Here is a 12,833-nt window from a genome sequence, read left to right as displayed (position 1 = left end):
TCTTCTTCAAACCTGCTGCAGAACATATGATGAAACTGTTCTTAACATTTTGGAAGGTTACTCAATATGAATTTTATTTTTCACTTCTGTACAACAGGTATTAGATTTTGCACCTCTGAAGACATGATAAAAGGTCAACTTTAAAACATCCAACAATCTATTTCTTCACATCTCTTTGTCGCCAATCCTGAAGATTGGGCACAATGTACACTTGTGGTTGGTAATTAGCAGCCTGATAATTTTCTCGTCTATTATGATCAAGTGACAAAAATAGCAGCTTTGTGTTGACATTTGTGACCCGAAATACTACCGTAGTGACAACAAGTCAGGTAATCAGGTGACATAATGATTAGTTGTCAGACAGACAGGACACAAATGACATAACTGTTTTTGTCTTCCTGCGTGTAAGGACATCTCAGCAGGGGGTGTGGACACTGGGGAAGTTTACGCAATAATGGTGAATAATTAACATGAATAGGAAGCTATTAGGGAAACTTGATTAAATGTTGAACATGGACAAGTCTCTTGTAAAGCAATCTAGGTCCAATGTTCTTATTGCAGAGCATTTTCTCGCTTCCTCTACAGCTATTTATTGATTATAGTATAGACACATGCAAGAGATCTTGCAGTTCATTTGGTCCATTGATAACACAGACTAACAAGCCAGTTTCCAGTATTTGAACTCTGCTTCATCAGTAAATACAGTCTGTGTTGTTAGTAACCCATGCATTGCTGCTTGACGAGGCTGTAGTACAGTTACAGAGTAGGGAATTGTGGTGAGTGAGTGAGTGAGTGAGTGAGTGAGTGAGATCTTGTCAGATATTGCCAAGTTGGCAAGTTGGTGAATCACTGACTTGAAATTCACTAGTATTTCCACAATATAATCAGGTCTGGGTTTTGTTTGTTTGTTGTTTAATGCTGAACTCAGCTATCTCAAGCTACACGATGGTGGTCTGTATATCACTGAGTCTGGACCAGACAATCCAGTGATTGACATCATGAGCATCAATCTACGCAGCTGGGATATGAACTGAGCGAGTCTACACCACGGGATCCCATTAGTCACTTCTTATGACAAGAATGGGCTGCTGAAGACCAATATAACCTGGATCTCCCTAGATTCCCCAGATACTAGTTTGTGCATACCACACCAGCCTGTCAATATGTACAGGAAATACCCAGGTCTAATACCCCTGATACCTCAGATTGCTAGCATGTACCTAACTGGCCACTACCTGTTGCTTTGTACATTACATAACCTTGCTGTTACCGCAGCAATTTGTACATATACTGCAACATATGTTAATCATCTACTCTGTACTGTAGCATCTGCATCAACCTTTCTTGGCACAACATACATTAAGAAGACTGGAAATAACACCGAGATTTATAGTTCTCTGGTGAACAATTGATACAAATGGTGACAACTGTCAACCTTAAATTCTTCCCGATGCTGTTCTGGAACATGATACATTCCAGGAGGTCTGACAAAGACAAATCTCCATCTCCATGTTAAGGTTAATCTCACCTCACAGCGAAATTAGATAAAACAATGTAGCTGCTTTTATTTCCTTAGCTGCACATTTGAAATCTGACCATCATGTCAAATTGCTGATCATTTTTTCAAGACAAGTACTACATGTATGTCACCGTAGCAACCATCATGGCTTCACTTCAGTTTTGCCCAAGGACTGAAGAGGGATATTAGCAAGACCTTACCAATTAATATTTCAGAGGCACTGTGTGTATGAAGCATGCGAGTGTACTGAGCTCCCAGCTCGGCGCCTCAAATACCAGTCTGGTCTTAATGCTTCACTTTATTGACTGATCACAGCTCTCTTGGTGGTTCTAGTCTTCATTTAGCAGCCATTTTATGAATATTTCTGAAACAATTTTGTCACAAGATACAATCATTAAAATAGTTCAGAGCAATTTATTGTATCAGGTGAACCTTGGCATATGCTTCTGGATGCAATGTGAATGGATTTGGGTGTGATAACGCGAAGATATTTCATTTGAGAGACTTCTACTGCATTTCTATCTTACTGATAGATAAGAATAGACACAACTACTAGACATCCTCCCCCTCTAACTATCAGTTGATGGTGGCTTGTCAATAACAGTGTGGAACATCTCACATAGTATTCCCTGTATATATACTACTAGAAAGAGCTTAAGGACCATCCAATTCTTTCATGTATCTATAGTTAATCAGCCATGACATGAACTATTAGCCATAATTAGATGAAACAATCAGATGGCACTTCACATTTTTTAAGTAGTACATTTATACCAAGTGTGAAGCACAGAACAAAGGTTTTTGTATGATAGTCTCAGTATTGATAATTGTTCTGTACCGTTGACATATTGGCACTTATGTTCATTTTAAAGCAGAAAGAGCTGAACCAATTTTTCTTTTTCATCAATAAAATACTCACAAATATAAAAAATTTTTATGTCACACTGTACTTTATTTACATATTTAATCCATATTGTGATATAAAAGTGTTGTTTGACCAAACGCCATGCACATGATTTGCATTCATTTTCACTCTATCATTAATTTTAGGATTTTCAGTACTTTCCAAAAGAAGAATTTAAAAAACCCCAACTAGTTTGCAGAAAAACCTGGCGTTTTCACTTGCATGATCAAAGAATCCAAATGTGTGCAATATGTTTCGTTATTGTCAAATTAACTTCCAAAATTATTGATACATGGATAGTTCCAGTGGACATGTATGGCGACAACCATCATTACATCAAGCTACAGGCAAATAGTTCATTCATGTATTTGTTGACACAGCACAAAAAATTGTACTTTTGTTTACGGTCTACTTGTCGAGTCCTGTGTGAGTTCCACGCCACATGTAAATCGAGATACATAGAAAATGGGGAATCTGTGTGCTAGAGAGAAAGAAGAATGAATGAGAGTGAGGAAGAAGACAAGAATGATTGAGCAATGAAGACCAAGTCAGAAGACTAACGCTTTGTCTCTGGAAGACTACATTTACATCAAAAAGGAACCCCAGTGAAATTGCAGATTTCTGAACCCGTCAATCTAGACTTGGTTCATTTAGACCTATAGCATTATAGTATGGGCTGAGAAGAAGGGAAAATCACATGGTTTAGAGAAAGACCAGCAAATGGGCAGTGTCTTGCTCTACCGTATTGAACTGACTGCTGTAACAGTCCTTCGCCTGAAGACTGACGGACCAGCTACCAGTCACAGAAAGGGGGAGGAGAGAATCCACTGAACAGGGACTTGCGTATTTGGTCATCAGGACAAAGAAAGATATTGGAGAGAAATGAATAAACACGTTAAGATCAAAACTGCTCTAAAATATAGTTGTGTTAGCTTAAAATAATATTAAAATAATTATTATATTACAATACATCGTGTTTTCATTTAGAGAAGTATAGTGTGGACAAACAAAGCAACATCAAGAAGGTCATCAGATCCTGGCATGCTTAAGGGACAAAACTCAACTGCAAGGGCCATCATACACTTTCAAAGAAGTATTTCAGATAAAAGACAACAGTGGTAAGAGTTAAGACAGAGAATGAGCGATAATGATGATATAATCACAAAAGTAAATGATAGTTCCAGGCCAGTGAATGCCACCGACTGAAAAGACCTGGAGAAATTGAACTGCATTACTTCCATGTTTAGATGTTTTTGTGATTTTAAGTATAAAATTGTCTGTGGAAGTTGTGATAAAGACATAAATGTTTGTCTACGAACCGGAGACAATTGCCAGGTGTTGCTGGTGCCCTGAGGCACAACTTTATAGGTTAGTGTTTTCTTTCACATCGCTCGTGTTCTGGCTAGACCTGCTCGGCTCTGTCCTGAACTGCTCTCTGCTCATCGACAACTACATAGTTCATTTGACTCATTTTGTAAAGTAATAGAATTAGTTTCTGTATTTAATTCACAGTAAATTAATATTAACACAAAGTTTATTCTGTTTTTTCTTGATTTTATTGAAGGCATCTGTCTGTTTAAGAAGTCACAATATATCCAATCCATTAACAAACAGCATTTCTAATCAGTGAATTTATTGAATTACACTCTAATAGTGCTTGAAAGCTTCTCCAAACTTGTATCCCAATAACACGCAGTTCAACCTCATGCTTCCTTGGATGCACAACAATAAAGCCCAAAGAATCAGTCAAAAGTTGAGGTATTATCTCGTTCACGGGTGAGTGAATTTTACGCGTTATCTATGTCGTGATGTCTGTGAAGCCTCACAACCCAACTAAGCGAGGAGCGTGAGAGAGTACTTATGTCTGTATTGACCTGACAAGGTGGCGACAATGCTAATACCCATCTTCCCTTTCATTAAAGCGATACAATCTCACTTCTTCTGTAGGGAACTGTCACTGATTGGTCAAGTCTACTCACAACCTGAACAGCAACCTAGAGCAACACAAGCAGACGCAGCCAAACAGGCAGCCAATTAAGATATCCACTCATTTAACCTGGTCAAGATCCATAGCTAATTATGGACACAACTTGGTCAGTGTCCGAAAAGGAATAATGGATGGGGTCATGATTGTAACAGTGTCGTAGACTCTACCCAAACTGACCAACTACCATATACCTGGTTGCCTGGGATAGGAGAGGCTATGGAATAAAGCTCCTGCTACCGATAAGTCTGCGTATTTCTGCAGATACATCTCCGGTTCCATGGGATCAGCAGCAATTAGCTGTGCCAGAGACGGTGATAACACGGTGATAACACGACAAGTTCTGAATCAATGTGATAACATCTACCTTGGTCGTGACAGCCGTTATTTGTTACTGGAGGCTGGGAGGAAGCAGACCTCTGTTGGACATTCATTCCTCTCGGAAACCGGTGTGTACACAACGCGATAGTGCCGTGCTTGGGTTATCTGAACGTAAAGTGGTACTGTGGTACTCCAGTGGCAGATAGAGATTGTCAATGTTGTACAGGCGGGGAATACGAGGAAATAGCGCCATCATTTAGAGGATATATCACCATGATGTAGCCGACAATGTCACCAGCAGTAAGTGTTCTATTAGTCTTTAATCTCATCCCACTTAACTTGACAGCTTGTTCAGTTTACATAACACTGATGTTTTTTGTGAAGCTTATAAATCACACAATGGATCTAACGTCTCAGTGGTATTTAAGTGACAGCTGATCGAGGACAAGCCATTTATATTGCTTGATTTTATTACAGAAATGTGTCAATTTGCATTTGGAAAGTGTGTTGTCCTTTACACCAACATTTTTTCTAACGATGCTGAAATCCATGTCTTATCTGATGGAAGCATCCCTGATGTACTTCCTTTTTTGCCCCTACTGGCTGTCCTGCTGTCCCTGCCTGTCGGCCCTTAACAGCCAGCCTTGGCTGTCTATCACATCTCACAGGCTGCTGGAACCTTATATATAGATCAGACTAGAACTGACAGCTACAAGCAAATTACCTTGTTATCACACACATGAGTGAGCAGTGGCCTGAGATGTCAGGTCAAGCGAAACACTGACCAATTGCTAAACTGACCAGATGAATGGCAAGGTGCCCTTCTGTACCTTGGGGACAGCACAGGGGGCAGCTGGGGTGGGGTGACCTGCACAGGGGGCAGCTGGGGTGGGGTGACCTGCACAGCCTCAAACAGGGGTAGGACGATTTTGTTCTATTGAGAGGCAGTCACATTGAAGGTGGGAGGATCTCTAGACACACGGCCACAATCACATCCATACACACCCATCTCTGTGGGGAGACCTATGGGACTGTCACATGGAGGCTGGGAGGATCTCTGGCCACACGGCCACAATCACATCCATACCCACCCATCTCTGTGGGGAGACCTATGGGACTGTCACATGGAGGGTGGGTGGATCTATGGGGACTGTCACGTGGAGGGTGGGTGGATCTATGGGGACTGTCACATGGAGGGTGGGTGGATCTATAGGGACTGTCACATGGAGGGTGGGTGGATCTGTAGGGATAGTCACATGGAGGGTGGGTGGATCTGTAGGGACTGTCACATGGAGGGTGGGTGGATCTGTAGGGACTGTCACATGGAGGGTGGGTGGATCTATGGGGATAGTCACATGGAGGGTGGGTGGATCTGTAGGGACTGTCACATGGAGGATGGGTGGATCTGTAGGGACTGTCAAATGAAGGGTGGGGATCTATGGGGATAGTCACATGGAGGATGGGTGGATTTATTGGGACTGTCATATGGAGGGTGGATGGATCTATAGGGATAGTCACATGGAGGGTGGGTGGATCTGTAGGGACTGTCACATGGAGGGTGGGTGGATCTGTAGGGACTGTCACATGGAGGGTGGGTGGATCTATGGGGATAGTCACATGGAGGGTGGGTGGATCTATTGGGACTGTCACATGGAGGGTGGGTGGATCTATGGGGACTGTCACATGGAGGATGGGTGGATCTATTGGGACTGTCACATGGAGGGTGGGTGGATCTATGGGGACTGTCACATGGAGGGTGGGTGGATCTATTGGGACTGTCACATGGAGGGTGGGTGGATCTATGGGGATAGTCACATGGAGGGTGGGTGGATCTATTGGGACTGTCACATGGAGGATGGGTGGATCTATAGGGACTGTCACATGGAGCATGGGTGGATCTGTAGGGACTGTCACATGGAGGGTGGGTGGATCTGTAGGGATTGTCACATGGAGGGGACTGGTCACATGGAGGGTGGGTGGATCTATTAGGACTGTCACATGAAGGATGGGGGATCTATTGGGACTGTCACATGGAGGGTGGGGGATCTATAGGGACTGTCAAATGAAGGGTGGGGGATCTATGGGGATAGTCACATGGAGGATGGGTGGATTTATTGGGACTGTCACATGGAGGGTGGGTGGATCTATAGGCATAGTCACATGGTGGATTTATGGGTGGATCTATTGGGACTGTCACATGGAGGGTGGGTGGATCTATGGGGACTGTCACATGGAGGATGGGTGGTGGAGGATTGATTTTGGGACTGTCACATGGAGGGTGGGTGGATCTATAGGGATAGTCACATGGAGGGTGGGTGGATCTATAGGGACTGTCACCTGGAAGATGGGTGGATATGTAGGGTCTGTCACATGGAGGATGGGTGGATTTATTGGGACTGTCACATGGAGGGTGGGTGGATCTATAGGGATAGTCACATGGAGGGTGGGTGGATCTGTAGGGGTCACATGGAAGATGGGTGGATCTGTAGGGACTGTCACATGGAGGGTGGATGGATCTATAGGGATAGTCAAATGGAGGGTGGGGGGATTTGTAGGGACTGTCACATGGAGGGTGGATGGATCTATGGGGATAGTCACCTGGAGGGTGTGTGTGGATCTGTAGGGACTGTCACATGGAGGGTGGATGGATCTGTAGGGACTGTCACATGGAGGGTGGATGGATCTATGGGGATAGTCACATGGAGGGTGGGTGGATCTGTAGGGACTGTCACATGGAGGGTGGAGTGGATCTGTAGGGACTGTCACAGGAGGGCAGGTGGATCTGTAGGGACTGTCACATGGGAGGGTGAGGTGGATCTATAGGGATAGTCAAATGGAGGGTGGGTGGATCTGTAGGGACTGTCACATGGAGGGTGGATGGATCTATGGGGATAGTCACCTGGGAGGTGTGTGTGTGGATCTGTAGGGACTGTCACATGGAGGGTGGATGGATCTATAGGGACTGTCACATGGAGGGTGGGTGGATCTATGGGGATAGTCACATGGAGGGTGGGTGGATCTATTGGGACTGTCACATGGAGGGTGGGTGGATCTATAGGGACTGTCACATGGAGGGTGGGTGGATCTATTGGGACTGTCACATGGACGATGGGTGGATCTATTGGGACTGTAAAATGGAGGGTGGGTGGATCTATCGGGACTGTCACATGGAGGGTGGGTGGATCTATAGGGACTGTCACATGGGAGGGTGGGTGGATCTGTCACAGGAGGGCAGGTGGATCTGTAGGGACTGTCACATGGAGGGTGGGTGGATCTATAGGGATAGTCACATGGAGGGTGGGTGGATCTATAGGGACTGTCACATGGAGGGTGGATGGATCTATGGGGATAGTCACCTGGAGGGTGTGTGGATCTATAGGGACTGTCACATGGAGGGTGGATGGATCTGTGGGACTGTCACATTGGACTGTAAAATGGTGGGTGGATCTATAGGGACTGTCACATGGAGGGTGGGTGGATCTGTAGGGACTGTCACATGGAGGGTGGGTGGATCTATGGGGATAGTCACCTGGAGGATGGGTGGATCTATTGGGACTGTAAAATGGAGGGTGGGTGGATCTGTCGGGACTGTCACATGGAGGGTGGGTGGATCTGTAGGGACTGTCACATGGAGGGTGGGTGGATCTATAGGGACTGTCACATGGAAGACACAGCTATAGGTTTTCAGAAATGTTTTAGTATGCTGTTTTGATATAATCCTTAAAGAGAAAGTGTTTAAATGAAAGTTCATGCTGCCATTGATAGAGTAGACATCATGTCTCGAAGGCAAACACAGCTCTGGACCATCAGACTATCACGCATCAAATACCTGCTGACAAAAAAGCTAAGAACTTGTTTTCCTTCTGGTGGTTGGAATATTTTCCCACATGAGAGCTAACAAGCTGGAGTGGGTGACAGGACGTCCTGTAGACACTCAGCGAATGTAGCTCTCCATGACAGACTGTCAACAGCCATACTCACCATTGGCTAGTTTTCTTTACTAAAGACTTCCACTGGAAGCACAGCTAATTTCAACGGTTCAAAGAAACAGAATGTTTCACCAAGTAAATTGTTCACTTTGAAAATAAAAATATTTGAATTTGTGATTCTGTTTGACTGGTGTGCCTATGCACTGGGTGTTGTGTCAATACACAGCCGCATCAAAGGCAAGCAGCCATTTCACCTCAGAGCTGCTGCACAATGTCATTAATGCTCTGAGAAACGTAGTTCCACTCCAACTACCACCGTAAACTGCACTGACCCTGTGTGTATTGGCAGTGGAGGTACCTGGCAGGTAGCTGTGTGTTGACAGGTGTGTTGACAAATAATGTAACCAGGTAAATAAACAGCAGGTATCTTGGGGTAAGGGGTGGGTCACACCATGCCGGTTCAAAATTTCCATTCAACGACTAAACACTTTCTCTATGTCATTGTGTGATTACAGTGTAATAAACTCTGTACAAAAGGCAAGGTTTCCAATACATAAAAAGTTTAAGATTATAGATGCATAACACAAAAGATGAGATGATCTGGCATCACATTTTTTTGTGCTATTCTAATGTAAGAATTGATCTCTCTCAGAATCAATTTCTGTTATTGATTACAAGTCTAACTTGATTCCAAGAAACTACCAACAGTCACACCTTCCCTATATATAGCAAAAGGCACCATCTCAGTGCCATGTGCAGTCACTGTGGGGAAGTACTGAAAACAGTCGGGGTCAGCTACTGAAATGACATGATTCCAGGCCAGTTGCTGCCTCTTCTGTGTATGGAGACTGGGGAGGGGGAAGGAGGCTATAGGAATTTTTTTTGTGTGTTACATACAATATTTTCTTAATTTGTAGGTATATGTATTTGACACACTCGAGCAAACAGCAGAAATATTTCTAAAAGATAAATATTAGCATGATTTTTTTACCATTTGACTTTCTATAAGTCTAACAGAAAAAGTTTACATTTTAACAAAAGAGAATGGTTAAGTTTTAAACTATTTGATCAAATGCATTGTTTTCATTTAACGTTGCCCTGACAACAGCACGACAGCAAGAACCTTCACTATATACATGGCAATATTACCCTGAAGTATTAAACACCTTCATTCTAAACACGGAACCAACCAACAACTTGCAGCCACATAAAAACAAACTAGTGAGCTAAACAAAACTAATGAACTATGTGAAGCACAATTTTATTTTTGCTAAAAAATGTTAGGTTTAGTAGTTAAAAATTAAACAAAAATGAGCTACACAAATATATTCCTGTTTGAATCCACATCCTAGAAGCATGGTCAGCTGTAGAGTAAGTACACCAGCAACCTGTCCTCATCATCAACCATTCCCTCTATGGACGGCGAAGTCCCCAACATGTAAGTCAATAACGAGTTCTGTCCAGCATATTGATTGCTGATATTGGTGTCACATCACAAAACTTCACAAACACTCACCAAAAATATCATACGCCTGGTGCTGACAGGCCACAGTGAGCTGGAAGTCTTAACCCATGTAGCCTGTGTCAGCAGACTCAGGATACAGACTTATATGGTCCTACAAGCATAAACTATATGTATGTCTGTCTGTTAAATATGTGTCCTCCATGTATAAAGATATGTCACCTGTCATGCTAGTTGGGCGAAGGTCTGGCAACACAGGAATATATACAATATCCTGACAGAGTTGATACAATCAGTGTAGAGCCTGCAGGTAGACTGCTGTTCATGGGTTGAAACCCTTCCGGCTCCCTAGCCTTGTGATGACAGTTAGTGATAACTGTCTCCTGTCTTAAGTCTGACATACTGGATAACCATGGGAACAAGATGACAACACCAGCAAATAACAGAATTAACACTTAGGTAACACCACTGTCATCAGGAGTGATATGACTCAGGGAGAATGAGGGTCATGTGATATGTCATCTTTTTTATCTTTCCTGTTTTGTAATTACTGAAATGAATATGAATTTAGCACTTTAGTATATTTGTCTTACAGACACTACTGTTCTGTTTTCTACACATACTGGTATGACATATAACTTTTATCCCCTCAATGTCTACCATGTTAAACACAGCATGGTATATGTTTTTATATCCCTGGCTGTAGACTAATGCTTAGTCTCTGAACATATATAATTTTGATAGTAACAAACAAGCCCATTTAAATTGAAAAGGAGCCCTAGGGAGACCAGAGATCCCTGAACCTGAGGAAATCTAGACTTGCAATATTTAGGGCTTGGCAGTAGGGAAAATAATGTGGTTCAGGGACTGTGAGACAGACTACCCTGGCTGGTCTGTCACCTTGACATTTAGGGAATACATGAAGAAAGGAATGATTTGGTGAGTCTAGGCTGTTCAGCTCTAAGCACTGTACTGGGTTCATTTGAATGATATTTTGTAGATATTCATATTTTTAAACAAGATAACTTCATTTGGGTGGCTATATGTTAGTCTATTATACCCTTTACAGATTCCCTATCGTGCACATTTTTGTGTTACATGATCAGAGTGAATAATGTCCCTTCAAGCAGTGTATGACCAGAGTGGAATGAAAGAGCAGATAGAATAACATTGTAAATGACATCCATTATAAAATCATGCTGCATGGCAGCCATCTTGACAAAAAGATGCAGGAGTAATATGGCAGATTATTGCAAAGCTCCCGATGGGAAACCACAAGATGAATTCCGAGGCTGTAGCTTGTGTCTGTGAGAGTCAGCCTGTTTATATGAGGTTTTCATGTATTAAAGTGTGTTAGCATGGGTTCGGTGGTTTGTCAACTTGCTGCCTCCTCCTCCTTTGTGAGGCATGGCTGTTGTTGGATGTCTGCAATGTTGGATCTCTGTCACCAGACCTGTATCTAACCCCCGCGGCAGTTAGCGAACATTCATTTGGTGGATGTGAATGGGACAATAGTGTGTTTACTCTTGAACACAGAGCAGGAGATGACTCTTTCAGAGGCAACAATCAGGGGACGTTTAAAGCAACATGGCAAGAATTAAAAGCAAACATAATCTGCGAAGAAAGTGTGAAATTAGTGAGTTGTGCATGTCTTCCTAGTGGCACTGGAGAGGAGGGGAACGTTGGCAGTGAATGTTGGGGAGGGGGAAAGGGGAGGTATGGGTGTGGGTGGCCAGGGAATCGGTGTGCGGTGAGGGGATTGCAGAAATGAATGACTTCATAGTGAAGGCATGACATCTATGGGTCTGCAAATATGGATATGAAGAGTCATATTGCAGGGAGGAGTGAGTGAGTGAGTGAGTTTAGTTTAATACCGTACTCAGCAATATTCCAGCTATAAGGCAGCGGTTTGTAAATAATCTGAACCAGACAATCCAGTGATCAACAGCATGAACATTAATCTATGCAACTGGAATACGATGACATGTGTCTACCAAGTCAGCGAATCTGACGGCAGAGTGGATATAAAGTCATATTGCAGGTAGGATATAAAGTCATATTGCAGAGAGGATATAAAGTCATACTGCAGAGAGGATACAAGAGCACATTTCAGAGAGGATATAAAGTCATATTGCAGAGAGGATACAAGGTCATATTTCAGAGAGGATATAAGGTCATATTGCAGAGAGGATATAAAGTCATAATGCAGAGAGGATACAAGGTCATATTGCAGAGAGGATATAAAGTCATATTGCAGAGAGGATATAAAGTCAGAATGCAGAGAGGATATAAAGTCATATTGCAGAGAGGATATAAAGTCAGAATGCAGAGAGGATATAAAGTCATATTGCAGAGAGGATATAAAGTTATATTTCAGAGTCTATACAGAGTCTTATTGCAGTAGTGATGTATAGAGTCATATTAAGTCATGGTATAGTGGACAGAAAGGTTTCTAGAGCGTCCACTGTTACTAGCTTGTACTTAACATCTTTGGGATGAAGCTCAGCTGCTGGGATGTAATGACTGCCAGTTAATGAGATATCATCATTAGCAGGGTAGTAAACCTTTCACCTCCCACCACCACTCCCCCCTCCCACCTCTCATCAGCCCAGCTCATTGTCCACCCTCTGCACCAACCTATAATATACACGTCTCATTAGAAAGCTCTTCATCTTGGCATACTAGTGCCATCAGACCTCCTGCCTACTATCTAG

The 12,833-nt window shown here is 42.9% G+C and overlaps 2 protein-coding genes across 2 annotated transcripts in view; one reads left to right on the top strand and one right to left on the bottom strand.

Annotated features, from left to right (window-relative positions):
* LOC124290177 (U3 small nucleolar RNA-associated protein 6 homolog) overlaps window positions 1-12,833 on the bottom strand; it is a 184,464-nt gene that overhangs the window by 70,118 nt on the left and 101,513 nt on the right. The gene's annotated exons all lie outside the window — the stretch shown is intronic.
* LOC124290180 overlaps window positions 4,488-12,833 on the top strand; it is a 29,993-nt gene continuing 21,647 nt past the window's right edge. The window contains exon 1 of the mRNA XM_046726875.1: window positions 4,488-5,028. The gene's annotated coding sequence lies outside the window, so the exon portion shown is untranslated. The remainder of the gene's footprint in view (window positions 5,029-12,833) is intronic.

The sequence above is a fragment of the Haliotis rubra genome, unplaced genomic scaffold (assembly GCF_003918875.1).
Source record: "Haliotis rubra isolate DU_JTF1 unplaced genomic scaffold, ASM391887v1 Scf46, whole genome shotgun sequence".
NCBI classification, from domain to species: domain Eukaryota; kingdom Metazoa; phylum Mollusca; class Gastropoda; order Lepetellida; family Haliotidae; genus Haliotis; species Haliotis rubra.
This window is presented reverse-complemented; position numbering and strand designations above follow the sequence as displayed.